Raw genomic sequence first — 14519 nt, forward strand, 5'->3', positions numbered from 1 at the left:
CCATGAGCTGTGAGAATGGGAGCAAGCAGCTGGATGGTGCTACATGCTTTAGCAAAAAGCCCAGAAGGACACCTATTTCCTCCATAGTAGCAACCAAGATCTGAGTGTACCTCTGATTCCTGGGACACTGCTTCAGCCTGTGAACTAACCTTCCCATAAAATGCAAGCATGCACCACACATCAGAGTTAACAGAGACCTGATAATGGGAGCTATGTCATCTCCAAAACATCCATTTGAGCCTGAGTATATAATCAACACGAAAGCTCAACCTCATCCAATTCAGTCCATGCCCTAAGTCCATGGAGGTGTCATGAGAAACACAGCTGCCCTGTAACATATGGGTGCAAGCAGTTGCAAAAAAGCTCAAAAAACATCAAATAGCTAATTGAACATCATGACTGCGTCACTGCGTAAACTCCTTGAAAGAGCAGAAAAGGGTGAAAATTGCTGATGGCAATTTCCACAGTAGAGTAATTTAGCTCAAAGGCAAAGAGACTGGGGAAGGAGAGAGAGAATATATATGTCAGCGTGGGAGGGGGTGAATTTGTACAAGAGGGAGTGCATTAGAGTATGTGTCAGTGTGGAGGAGGGTTAAAAGTTACTTTCTCAGAATTAGGGCAGATTCTGCATTCATAGTAGACCTTGCAAAGAAGTTGCATGTATGCCTATGTATACATAGGACATGTTTGGGCTTGTCATCTCAGGGTCCTTGGTGGTTTTTAAGACACTTCTCTGGAATATATTTCCAGTTCTTGTAAGTGAAAGGAAAAAAACTCCTTGAAAGTGTGATTGAAGGCCAGCTGAAGATGCAAAACCCAGAAGCTGTGGCAGAGATTTAGAAAATACAGATATATAAAAGTAGCAGGATTCTTTTTTCAGCAAGTGGAAAGATGGAGAGGGGGAGATGGCAAGGGGGGGGGGCTGTTGCTATAATTGTCTGCTGGAAAGAGGCTGGTTCACAGGCAGTATTTTTCAAAAGAGGAAATATAGGGCAGTTGAGCATCCTACCTCCATCACTGGCCAGAGGAAGACATGTAGAGGGGCCTGTGTCACTGTAAATAAGGAGTAGGAGTTAAACTGGCACAGATTCCTCCTTCTTCCCTCTTTCACCACACCAGTGAGTTCAGGTAGGCAAAAAGATGATGTTTGCTGTAATTCAGGGTCATTGGATGTACACAGGAGCACACTACTTCTAAGAAATCAAAAATTGAGCCACTGAGAAATTATGTTCTACAGCAATTTAGTAGAAAATACCTCCTTATTGAGATGTGCAATGAAGTAAATCCGAGGTCTTTATGCTCAGTGCATCTTTCCAAAATATATGCCAGGCAAACAGAGTCAGATGTTTAGGCTGTGGTTCCTACTCATTGCTGGTTTCCCTGGTAATCCACTCTAGCAGTATTCCAGCTTTGAGACTCCTAAACACAAATTTTTGGGCTCATTTCCAGTCACTTATCTTTCCAGTGGGAACAGTCTATTTCTTACTTCTCCCAGTTAGGCACAGCAGTTTATACTTCTGATTCATGCTGTAGAGAACTGAGAGGAAGATTTTATAGTGGTAATACCAATTGTCCCCTATCCCACAATGACTTTGAAGTGCTTAGCAGAACCTCAGGAGGTGTTGGAATGTATGACAGGAAAACAGCATGTTCGTGTAAGTATCAGAATTGCCCTTTACATTTCCCTTAACACCCCAAAATCACGTTTAGAAAGCCAAAGTTTCTTCTAAGAAAACACCTCAGAAAGCAAGGATTTCACCTTTAAAGATGTTTCCTTTACCCCCCATTTCTGAAAGAATCAGAGATTCACATTGATATTGATCAGAATAAGTCATTGATCTCTAGGTCAGTATCTAAAAGACTACTCTGACTGCATTAACCTATGGGTGAATCTGACTGTACATTATGTTGTCTGTAGTCCCTTTTCCCTTGCAGTGATTCAGTGCAACACTGGATAAGGATGAACAACATTTATTAGGGCAGTTTTTGTGGAATAGTTATATTGCCCAGATTTTCCAGTTAGAAACTCCTAGCACCAGCAGCCCCTACAGCCAGTGTTTAGATCACATAAAAGATTAAGACGATCATTCCCTGTTTTTTTTCTTTTCTCTCACTTATATAAGAGAAATGGAACACAATCCTGAGATTTGGGCTGGCTGCATGCTGACCTTACAGGGACAGAAATTACTGGAGATGAATGTTTCTCTCAAGATGCTGTTTTCTATTATGGTCTTCTTTAGGAGTGGAAACCATCTGGGATTGACTGTTCAAATGGAACTTGATTTCTAGAAGCTTTCCAGCTTTACTACGTGCATGTAGCAGTAATTACTTGCAAAATAAAGGCTGTGTGGATTGTGTTTTACCAAATGATTTAGATATTTGCAGTGGATTTCCACCTGATTGCCAGTCCACTCTATGCAGAAAAGATGTAGGAAAAGATCAACATTGTATAACTGAGGTAAATACCTCTTGATCTCCCAAAAGCTGCTTAATTGGTTCCCATTGTTGAAATGTCCTCTTGACTGTGGATTATCACAAACTCTACATATGAATTTTTAAATTGGTTCAAAGCACTAGGCCACAAGCTTCCAGCATCTCTTTAGAATAATTTAATGGTAATGAAGTTAAAGATAGCACTCAAAATAACTCCTTTAAGATGCCAAATCATTAACACACACTTGCATAAATTCCACTTCCAAATGAAAGCTGTTACAAGATGCTGAAAAGTTTTGCACGTTAGAGCCCGAGTACATTCATGCGCAACTCAGAGTGATGGTGTATGAGATACAGGAGTGATTGGAAAGTCATCAAGACTCCTAGGCAAAAAGCTACAAGCACTTTTTGGCTATGGATGATATTAATGTTTTTACAGGCTGGAGAATAAAGTAAGAATTCTGGTTCTTTACTTTCTGCCTTGGCTTTGGCAAGTAGATACTGTCCACATTAGCCTAAGCTAAATCTTATGCAGATTAACTGGTAGGTGTCTGCAATGAGGATGACTAAGCGGCTATCATACTCCTGGTGAGTGGAGTCTGGGGAGTTACTCAGCTGGCTGGGTACAGAACTGTGTACCTCTCCCTAAAGTAGGCATCTACATCTGGGTATCTGAATAGCCCTGCAGATTCTTTCAGCCTAGGTTAGTGCCTGTAGTGGGAAAATAGGCACTCTGCTCACACACCAACCTGTACCTTTGGGAGTGTAAACTAGGGCCTCACCCTTTGCAAAACCTGCATGTCTTCGAGCTAGGTTAGCAAATGCTCCCCTTGTGTCTCTCTGACTTGCTCCTGTACACATAGATGGGTTTGAAGATTACCTGAAAGACATTGCAGTGTGAGAGAAACTGGTTGCTGTTCCATGGCCTCACTGCTCATGCACAAGGGAGCACTGGGCAGTAAGGTTCAGATCCCAAAATCCTTTTCCAAGGAGAAGGGAAGAAGCAGACCTGCAAACTTCCAATCTTTGTCTCAAGGCTGCTGAGCCACCTATGTTTATTTTCCAGTTTGGTTTAGGCAGGATAAGCTGCTCTGTGCACGTTAGTGAGCTAGACTACAGGGCAGTCCATAGACTAGCTCCAGCTCAGTCCTTCAGAAGAGAGCTGAGGACTTCAAGAAGTACTGTGTCATAAAGATGTTTCTCATTTGCTCTGTGGCGCTGGCAAGACTTTGTGAGTTTCTTCCATTGTTCTCTGAGCCTAATCTTTCAGTTTTCCTCGCTGAACTAAGATACTTGCTTCTCTATTGAGGGCAATGGAGAAGGATACCAACTTCTCTGGAGACTAGGGTCTGACCTTTGTATGTGGATATACTGAATACTTACAGAACTGTTTGTTTTACAATTTATTGTATGTTTTTATTCTGGGGAAGGAAACAGTCTATCCTGCATGTTGGGGCTAGTTCAAACAAGCGTATTGGTAATGGTTAGGTTGTGATCAGCCTATTTAGGAGGCAGTAACTTGACACCAGCGCTGGAATATGTTTTTTATATTGATCTACCATGTCTAGTTGCGTGCAGACCTGCCATTAAAATCACATTCATTGATTAGACTATAGTTACATGGGATGACACTGCTGATGTTGGGTGTAAGACCTCCTTACCTTCACAAGATTGAGTCCTTTCAAAAAAAAAGTATAACAACCTTTTACCATGATGACTGAGTGAAGCAGAAGTTGCTGAAAATGACTGAATCCTCTCTGCAGCTGATATATAGGTGCTTAGATTCACCTCCAGACCATGCCTACTAATCTATTCTATTAATCCTCAGACTGTCTAATGAAGGTTTGGTCACCACCTACTCCTTCCAGCAGCACATCATCAGCAAGTCTTCCTTCAATGGATGCAAAAATATCACTGCTGTAAGAGATCTTCACCTGATGAGGACAAGGCGGCTGTTCTTGGGACCTCTGCTTTTGCCAAGAGGAGCTGTACTCCATCAAGTTTTAAGACTGACTTGAAGCATGAACTTTGACAGCAGTTCAGTGACCAGTCACTATAGAAGATTTGGGTAGATCAACTAATTTTGAAGTCTTCCTCTTACAGTAAAATTAGGAAATATCAAAGTAATCTGCCTGGTTTTAAACCAGGCTTCTTCAAAGTGAACAATCTAGTTGTGTAACTCCTTGCTGTATAACACAGCAGATGCCAAGACTTCCATTAGTTCCCAAAAGAAACTGAACATAAACAAGCTCAAACACAAAAATTAAGCCTACAAAGGGCAAAAGCAAGGGCAGGTAGCCTGGGAGGAATATAGAGAAATTGCCCAAGCAGCCAGGGGTTAGCTTAGGAAAACTAATGAAGAAAATTGTTCACTGTAAGGGTGGTGAGATACTGGCACAGGTTGCCCAGAGAAGTTGTTGCTGCCCCATCCCTGGCAATGTTCAAGGCCAGGTTGGACAGGGCTTTGAGCAACCTGGTCTAGTGGAAGGTGTCCCTGCCCATGGCAGGAGGGTTGGAACTGGATGAGCTTCAAGGTCCCTTCCAATCCAAACAATTTTATCATTCTATGATTTTATTAAATAAAATAAATTAATGGAAGAAAAATTCATAAGGAGATAATAAATACATGGGCATCTGCTCTGGAAGCCACTACTTGGTGTGGGTGCTGGGATGGTTAAGACTGAGTCTAATCCGCTGTGTCTGCTTTTATAATTCACCCTGTTTCTCATTTTGAAAACAACATTGTCCATAAACACAGCTTTTGGCTTTTTAAGGTTTAAAAGGACACTTTTCCCAGTTTCAAATGTAGAGAAAATGGACACAAGAGAACAGTGAAAAGCAGGGTGTACCTGGCTCCAGCAACACAAACCCATCTGCAGGGCGCAGGCAAAGCAGATGCTGGAGTTAGAATTACTCCATGCCTGCTGATGTATCACAATTGCAGCCTGAGATTTAGATTTGTGGATGTGTGTGTGTATCCTAGTGCTGTACTCTTTCCTGGGGTAACACAGGAGCAGAAAATTGCAAAAAGCGACTTAAAAAAAAAGCCTCACTAAATCTAAGTTTATGTTCAAATTCCTGTTTAGCTAACTGCATTGTTCTCTCAGGGTTTTTTTGTATTTCCTGACCTGCTCCTGGAAACAAAACAGAGCTGCTGGCTGGCATTGTATTTTCATGTTTAAATTTATTTATCTTTTGTATGTCCAGGATTATCTTTGTGTATCTATCTGTGACACTTTGTTGTGAGACATGAAAGCTACCTATTCCTCTTCCGTATCAGTGCAGGTCTCATCATGGCTGTGACTGGTCACTTGACAGCTTTCTTTGCTTAACTTACAGCAATCCTCTTTTTCTGTCAATACTTGGGACAGGTCAATCACTTTGATAATGGTTTAGATTAAATCTAAGGATTAGGATGGAGTTTACATGATTTGAGCTGGCACAGCACAGTATAGGGTCATTAAACAACTATTTTTAGAAACTTTTTTTTAAGACGCATTTATGATGTATATCTATGTAGTTGTTTGCCCCTAAGTGTCTGAGATTAGAATCAGCATAGAAAGTCATTTTCATGTTTCAAATACTATCACATTGCCCTGGCATATACATACCCATATATCCCCTGCGATAAATATGGAATTTGACATGGGGAAATGCTCCTCTATTAATCTGATCAACATTTTTCTTTGTTTAGTTTTTTAATTTGTCCCTTTAGAAACATTCTTGTAACTCCTTGGAAGTATTTTTTTTCTTTTCCTCCTCAGAGATCCTGAGATGATATTGAGTTACTTAAGAAATTAGATTTGTCAGGTTTATTTCTGGTTGCTGTCTACATCACTTTTATAATTAAAACCCAAAGATGTGTGTCTAATATGTATGAATCCACAAAAAGCAGAAAGAGGAAGTATGCTTTAGCCCATACAAAAGTAGTTTGACACGTGTCTGTGTTACGTTTCAATGCAAGAAAGGAAATACCGCTTTGGCAACGTGCTTGGAGAACATGCAGGCAAACCAAGCAAAAACTCATGAATCTGAAAATTAGTCTGTGAAGTGTTTGTAGTCATAGTTTTTGCTAAAACATTTAAATACAAATTATTGGATTGGAGAGTTGGTATGCACTACAGGTTTTGCTCATTTATACATCTATTACAGATGTCGCATTTTGTATATAAGGTTCGGATAGGGAAGGAGAAAAAAGTTTAAGCAAGGAAGTCCTGTCCTAACCACACCATCTCAGCTTCATTTTCCACTGATTCTGATCATTAAATAAATTATAAGCAAGGGGATATTTATGTTTTCCCCTCCTCTCCTCTATTCTAGGATGTCTGGCATTATTATGCACCATACACATGATAGCAAACTATTTACTTTGTCTGCAGCACCACGACCTTTGCATGACTTGCCCCTTTGGAAGTGTTCTGAATATATCACTGTGTCAGGAGTGGCAGTGTTCTCTGCTGACTGCTCCCTTAACGGAGCGATGTTGCTTTCAGGGGGCAGCAGTAGCAAGGTGGTCTGCAGATTTAGGAGCAATCGTGGTCCCTACCACTGAAACCCCTGCTTCAAGTGGTAACATTTGCAAGCTGCTCCCTTGTTTCAGTAAAATCAGAAGGCTCTATGAAGGCTGACGAGCTGTGGTCTAGCATTTCCATTGAGCCAAGCTGAAGATGAGTCCATCAAACTCAGAACCTTCTTAATGAGGTGCTTAATGCAGAGCCCTGGACTGTACTGAATACTATTTCTGTCTGCTTGAGAGCTTAAACTGGGATGAGATAAAGTAACTGCCACTGCCAAGCTCCAGCTCTGTCATCAGACTTTTGGGTGAGTCGTCATTGGCTGGATATTGCAACCCTTGATTTTCTAGCAGATACCTGTGGTGAAGACCAAATACACTTTCCCCGTGTTTGTTCCTCCTCAGCTAACTGCAGTATCACACACCTTGTCATGATTCCTGAAAAACAGAGTGTTCTGAGTGAAAGGTGAAAGCTAATTCTCCTTCTTCAGCATGACCATACTGTGAAGGTAAGGTCTACCCCTGCTTATGTGGGACCTGTTTAGCAAAGGCTGGATTCTGCCCCTACGTGCCATATGATAGGCTCTGTCACTGCTTCCCCTGTCATGTGGCAGAAGCCTTGAGTCACACTTGCTCTCTTGAATTTCGGTGCTGTAGTAGTGTCAGTGCCTGAAGCTAGGTACTAATAATCCATGGTCTCAGTCAAGCACTATAGTTCAGGTTTCTCGTTTCCTGTATTTGAACAAAAATTTAAGTAACTGGTAGCTTTTGGTCCATAAAGACAAAATAACTCTGAGTAGGTAACCTTTCATATCTCATGCATATAATTTCATACTATGCATACTATTTCATGCGTATTTTTATTCATTAATTCATATTAGCATTTATATAAATCTTTATAGGCTCTCAATTGCAAGTGCGTGTTCCTTATTTCTTTGTAAATTAGACAGGTTGCCATTTACATGTAGATCATTTTTCTTTTTGCAATGCCCCTCTACCCATAGGACTTCCAGTAAAATAAACAGATATTATGAAATGAACAAATTAAAAGTTGTGATGTACTGAGTGAATAAAAAGTTGTAGTCCACTTGAATGGTCTTGAGACCTCACACAGACATATACACAAACCCACACCCATCTGTAAATAAGATGAGAGGAGATAAAGGATGGATTAAGAAGACCAGAAGAGAGGCCTCCTTAGAAGACCAGGAAGAATGTTCTACCCATCCATGTGCTATACTTCAAGGACTTGGGTTTCCCTATGTTGTGCAGAATGCAAGTGGGTGACTCTCAGACTTTGAATTCAGAGGACCATGGTTATCAATCATAGCAACACAAACGTATGCCACAAAAACATCCAAAGACTCTCCGAAAACCCAGCAGTGGCATTAAGAGCTGAGCAATTAGGTGTGTACCTACAGCCGCAACTAGGGGATCAGTATCTCAGATACCCCTCAGAACATGCTGGATGGATAAAACCTTGCACAAAGTGATGGAAACTGGGGCAGTGTGGCATCTTGCTTATCCAACAGTTGAGCAGATGAGGTGTTTACCTGGACAAGGAAAAATTAGGTTCTGCTTTCTGCTCTACAGCATGAAGTGGTAAATGACTGCAATCACAAGATACATCGTGAAGTTTGTCGAGTGGCTAACATCTCTCACATCTTTAGCTCTGCGTCCACATTCTAGTGAAAATCCTGGTATTGATGTCATTTAAAAGCAAATTCTTAGTAGGAAACATGTACTGTTTGGCTGGTTTTTGGAGTGTTGCTAAGTAGCTTTAATACCAGTTTTGGTCACAGATTCCCTTGCTTGTGTATTTATCTTGTGACAGCTCTCAGACTACTCTCCAAAGTTCAGAAAGGCAAGGGGCTGTGGCTTAGTTCAAGTCTGTGTATCGTCATGTAACACGTGTGATTAAGAAGAACGTTTTAGTAGTGAGTTATACCTCTATCACACGGCACAAAGTGGCAGCTTCGCAACATCTCTGCTGGGAGAAGAGTCTTGATCCCTTGTATAGCTTTGAACTTGTTCATCTCCTGCGTAGCTGCAAAACTGAGACTTTGAGTATCAAGAGTTATTTTCTTTGTTACTCAGCTCTTGATGTATGCTGTTTAGCTGGGCTCTTGGACTTTTTGTTGCCTTTTTTTTTTTTTTTTTTTTTTTTTGTCAGCCTAAACATTCTCATTCAGTTTGTTTCACAATGCATCAAATAAAGAGAGTTAATGAAAACCTTGCTTTTGATTAGTTACACTGAAGAACAGTGGCATTGATCCTGGGATTGCTCACAAGAGACCTTTTTGTAACTCTCCCAAAGCTTTGAATTACTTACATGACTTAAACTCTGACCAGCTTTTGCTGTCCTCCGAATATTTTTGCATGCTTGGATTGGAGAACCTGGGACAAGTACAAGCTGAATGGGTCTGGGAGCAGAAACCTTTTTCTGGTTGTTTGATGAAAAGTTTTTGCTGCTCCATCTCCTTTGGAAATTGGCAAATAAAGTAATTTCAAGGCTTTTAGGAAATTTAGAAAGAAGGTATCCAGGTTCTTTTTTCAATTAGGATCCACTTATTTTTGCTGCAGATAATTCATATTTTCCTGTTGACAATGGAACTTGTTAACTACCTGAAACAAGGCTTGAACTATCCAAAATACACTCTTCAGAAGAAACCATGTAGAAATAAATCCAGAAAAAGACAGCCCAGATGTTACCAAATCACTTAACCTGGCAGCAGTAACTAGTGTGTACTGAGCTGGATGTAGGCTGTACAAACACAGCTATGACGTCTCTTGTGGCCAAACTAGCCTGTTCACTCTTAGTGTCAATATCTCTGCACAGTACTGTGCAACAGTCACATCACTAGTTAGCCTTTGATTAGCACTCTTTGCCCAGATCCATCCAGTTTACCCTCCATTATCTTTGACAAGTCTGTCTTATAACAGAAATCACATTGTTCTTGAAAGACAAACAAAAATTTGAAGTCTGAATCCTGAACATGTACAGATTTCTTGCTGGTTGCATGACCAATATACGTCATTGAACTCTTGACCATCTTCCCATATTTTATTGCTGTAAATAAAAAGCTCTGCACTGCAGAGCTGTTGCATGAACGACTGCCCAGTTCCATTTCACCTGGGCATGCACCTCCTTGTTTTTCTTCAGACGTTTGAACTGCATGGACCACAAAAATCAAAGAAAGGCTGTAAATTGAATGTTAGTCCTGCTCTTGACTGTAAACCTTTGAAACGCTAGGGATTTCAGCCTCCACACTGAAGTATCTTCGAAGAAGAAAAGTAGAGAAGTACTCATAAAATACTTTTTTTTCATTGCTGTTCCATTTCCCTGTACTAACCTTTGTTTTAGAGTATCTCACAGCTATAAACTACAGAGGGTTTTCTTTAGAGTTTAAAATCATCTCAAAACATTCTGTGTGAACATAATATGAGCTCCTTTTCTGTGCTTCTAATAGGATGAACCTCTTTGCCAGCTATGTACTTCCAGATCTTCTCGCTCATCATGAAAGTTGGGGGGGAAAGAATAGGGTCACCAGTGTATGCCTTCCATCCTCAGTCACTGAATAGTTTCCTACTAAGACAGTAGGTATTCATTTTATAGATGAAAGATTAAAATCCAGCCCTGAAATGAATCTTTAAAGCAGCAGAAGTTCTGTCTCCTTCCTCTGCAGTTTGCACAGATGAGTCAAGCACTTCATAGGGATGGAAAAGATATGGCAGGTGATTTCTGTAAACCTCTGCCAGGTCACTTTTAAATGCCTTCCCTGTCCTGCCCTGTGCAGAAATAAAGCACCTGTTTCCAGAGCTGTCAATCAAGAGCCTCTCAGGGTAGGAAATGTGTTTTAGAAAACTTGTGCTGTTGAGCCACCCTCTGGCTTCCTTCTTTGTTGATGTGCTTTATTGTACACAATGAGCTTCCAGTATCATCCTGCAAAACAGTTCCTGACTTGCAATTCTTTATTAGACAAATCAGCCTTGGACTGGTGGCACGGTGTTTATCCATGGCTGTTCATCTTCTGAAGACAAAGTGTAGATTCCACTCTGATGAGTCTTCAGCTTTTTTTTCTCCATCTAACCAAGTGAGAAGTTCTAACAAGGTGACAGCCAGTCAGAGCAGAGGGATGGAAACGACATACTGAAATGACTTCTGACTACCTGGCAAATACTTGCTTTCTATGAATGATATATGTCCTCGCTAGCCTTCAAGGAGAAGAAAAATCATTTTGCTAACATTTGCTAACCATTCTTTATCAACCAGTGAACTGTAGAGGTAGAGATGCAGATTTTTCTTGCAGGGTGGCTCCTCTGCCTGTGGAAGTTTGTATTATTTGAGTAGTATGTATTATTTGAGTATCATTTCTGGGATAGAGCCAACTGCAGACTGATTTTGGAAAGTTCCCCTTTACAGAGACTCAGACACAATACCCGCTCCAGCTGACTCCATGCGTAGAACCAGCTAAGAAAACTCACACACTCTCATGCATTCAATACCACCATCCTTTATAATTATTTTTACTCTGAAATCTTATCTCTTTTCTTCCCTGTTCCCCCTCTTAGTTTATAACAGGCTTCTGGGATGTCTTGGGATTTGAGTGGTTTTTTATGGAATGCCAGGTTCTAACAAAATCCCTCCAGTCTCTATTTTTAATCCTATTTCATGGTTTTCTGTTGCTCCACTCCCATTCCTCTCACAAGAGTACCATGTCTCCCCTCTGTGAAATGCAAGTCAGTTTTTAATGCCAGCAACCAGATCTGTGGAGTATACAAGTTTTCCAACCTCCTCCCCAGACATGAGCAGGCTAATCAGCTGTATTCAGCAAGGAGCAGTGATGGAGATAGAAATGAACCAGAGGGTTTATTTTTAAATACAATACATCTCATATGGTGAGAGAGGAAGGTAAAAAAAACAAAACAAAGAAAAAAAAAACCAAAATGAACAAAAAAGAATATAAAAGAGAGAAAACTTACCTAGTTAAGTGTGTAAAACTATTATATAGAGCTACTTCAGAGTAACTACTTGAGAATGTATCTATTCTGGTCTTAGAGTCTTTGCAGACAAGCCCTTGGCTAACTTACTCTAAAACTCTAAAATAGACAAACCAGCATCAACGTCAATGCCCAAGGGCCTAACTCAGCCAGCTTTTCCCATTAAACGCATTATGCTTTGTCTGCATCAGACTTTTAAAATGTATCAGCTAATATGTGCTAATGACACGTATTTAAACCCTAGTCTAGACAAAGCCTGTGCGATTGCCCTCTGAATGCTTGATGCGATCAGCTAACATCCTGACAGCAGATCTGATTACCCCATTTTAATCGTGCAAGGCTATAAACATTGGAGAATTATCCAGACTTTCCCGTTAGTAAAGAACAAACTCCGAAGGCCATGCATGGGATCCAAGCTCCTGAATACCCTCATGGGGTGAGACCTTTGCCTTTGCACAAACAAGCCTATCAGCAGGGTTGGAAAAGCCAGGTTTTAGCATACAGAAACACTTCTATGCAGAGGAATCTGTTACACCAGAAGGGTGAAGAAAACGACCTAACAGTGATTAACTTGGACTACTGCTTTGACATTTGTGATTAGCTGATAGTCTGAAAGGAATCAAGAACAGAGATGAGAATTCATGCCTGTATACAGCATTGATCAAACTAATTCATGTAACAGCTTTTCTCTGCACATTTTGAAACAGGTGTTGAAAAATTCGAAAGGATATTAAAAAACAGGATGCAATGATTTGAGAAAGAGAAGAGAAATGCTTTATAGCAAAACACTTAAAAGCTCAATCTGTTTAGTTTATGAGGAAGAATACTGAGAAGTAAATAGACTACAAATATAAATATCTTCATGGAGAGAAAATATACAGTACTAAAGGATTATTTAATCTTGCAGAGAAAAGCAAAACTGGCTAGAAGCAGCCAGAAAAAAAAATGAAGTTAGGAAGTAAGGACACAATTTTGACAGTAATAATCTCTTCTAACAAACTATTGAGGAAAAAAAAAAAAAAAAATTTCCATCACTTGATAACCTTGATTACGGCTGGATGCTTTTATGGGAGATGTATTTTAATCCACCATATGCTATTGGGATCACTACAGAACTAACTGTGACATGGCTAAGATATGAGCAGTCCAAGTGGATGGGTTTTTTTAGGCTTCAATGTCTGTATATAAAAATACAAAAATTGTCAAGAAGTATTTACCAGCAAGAAATCTGAGCAAATGGTTATAATATGGCTGTGGTAGGATTGCAGGAATGCTCCCTGCTGAGTTTGAAGGAATACATATTTTTTTCCTCTTGCTGCCCCCCAAATATCCCCATTGAGAGGGAGTATGACATTGGAGTCAGACCATTAAGTCTAAATAGGCACAATGTTTATTACTCAGTGTGAGGCAAAACAGTTAATCAGAGGTACTCCTGAGTGTATCCATTAGATTTTGTTTATGAATTAGGATTTCCAAGTATTCAATGTAATGAGTTTATGTAGTCTGGAGTTCTGCACCTTGTAAGCATAATTTCCTGATTTGGCTGCTTTTTCCCTTGACTTGGTTTTGAAACAGTTTCAAATCAGTAAGAAATATTCACCCTTTGCAGTCCAAGTAGTCTCAATGACGGTGCTCTCAGACAGTCTGAAGAAAGAGTGGCTTCTTCAGTGTTGCATCCTGCTTCATGGGCAGTTAATGCTGATAAATGTAGGAAGATTTCTTTTTTCCTGAGCACCTCAGCAGTTGCTTCCAAAGGAGATTGATTACAGAACAGATCCAGAAGGATCTTTCCAGAGCGACAAGTCAAGGCACAACTTGTACCCTTTCACAGGAGATGCTGAACTCTGAGATGCTTTCGTTGAGTGGATAAAGTGAACATCAGTCCTGTATTAGGTACCAGCCTGGTACTACAGCCACAAAAAGAACATATCTCCACTTCTTCTTCATCTCCCCGAGCCTTGTTCTCCAAATCAGCTCAAATCAGCGCAGAACATTTTTGTCATACTGACAGTCAGAGCTATTCTGATCTTAAGTAAAACAGTGCTTGCAAGACCAGAATTTTGACTTAAACAAGCCACCCAGAATGCTCTTATGACAAATTTCTTAGCTTTAGATTCGGTAGCATTTACTGTGTATGATGTGTAGCTAAATGTAGCATAGCTTGATACAGGGTTTCCTCTAACTCTCAGTATAGCGGTTCCTTAAGTGAATGTGATGCTCTGGCAGTTGTGAACATGCAAGTTTTGCCTGAAATATGCACACTTCAATAAACAATTAAGACTCCACTGTGTGTAATAGCATGGGGAGATATTAGAAATTTCCTTTTTAGTAATGGGGATAATGCAGTTTTCATCAAACATTGCTGTCTCTTGTGGGCATAAAATGCAATTTAACAGAAAGGTTACACTCATCTCTCTCAAATGTGCAGGGTGAAACGTGCATTTGTCCAAGAGGTTTTGCACAGTGTATCTCTTAGGCCTTCAAGTGGTAATCAAATACAGTGCAGTAAGAGGCTTTCCCTCTAAACTGATGAAAGTCAACCCTACCACGGCTCCAAGACAATTCAATGCTG

Source organism: Psittacula echo (genome assembly GCF_963264785.1).
Source record: "Psittacula echo genome assembly, chromosome: 3".
NCBI classification, from domain to species: Eukaryota; Metazoa; Chordata; class Aves; order Psittaciformes; family Psittacidae; genus Psittacula; species Psittacula echo.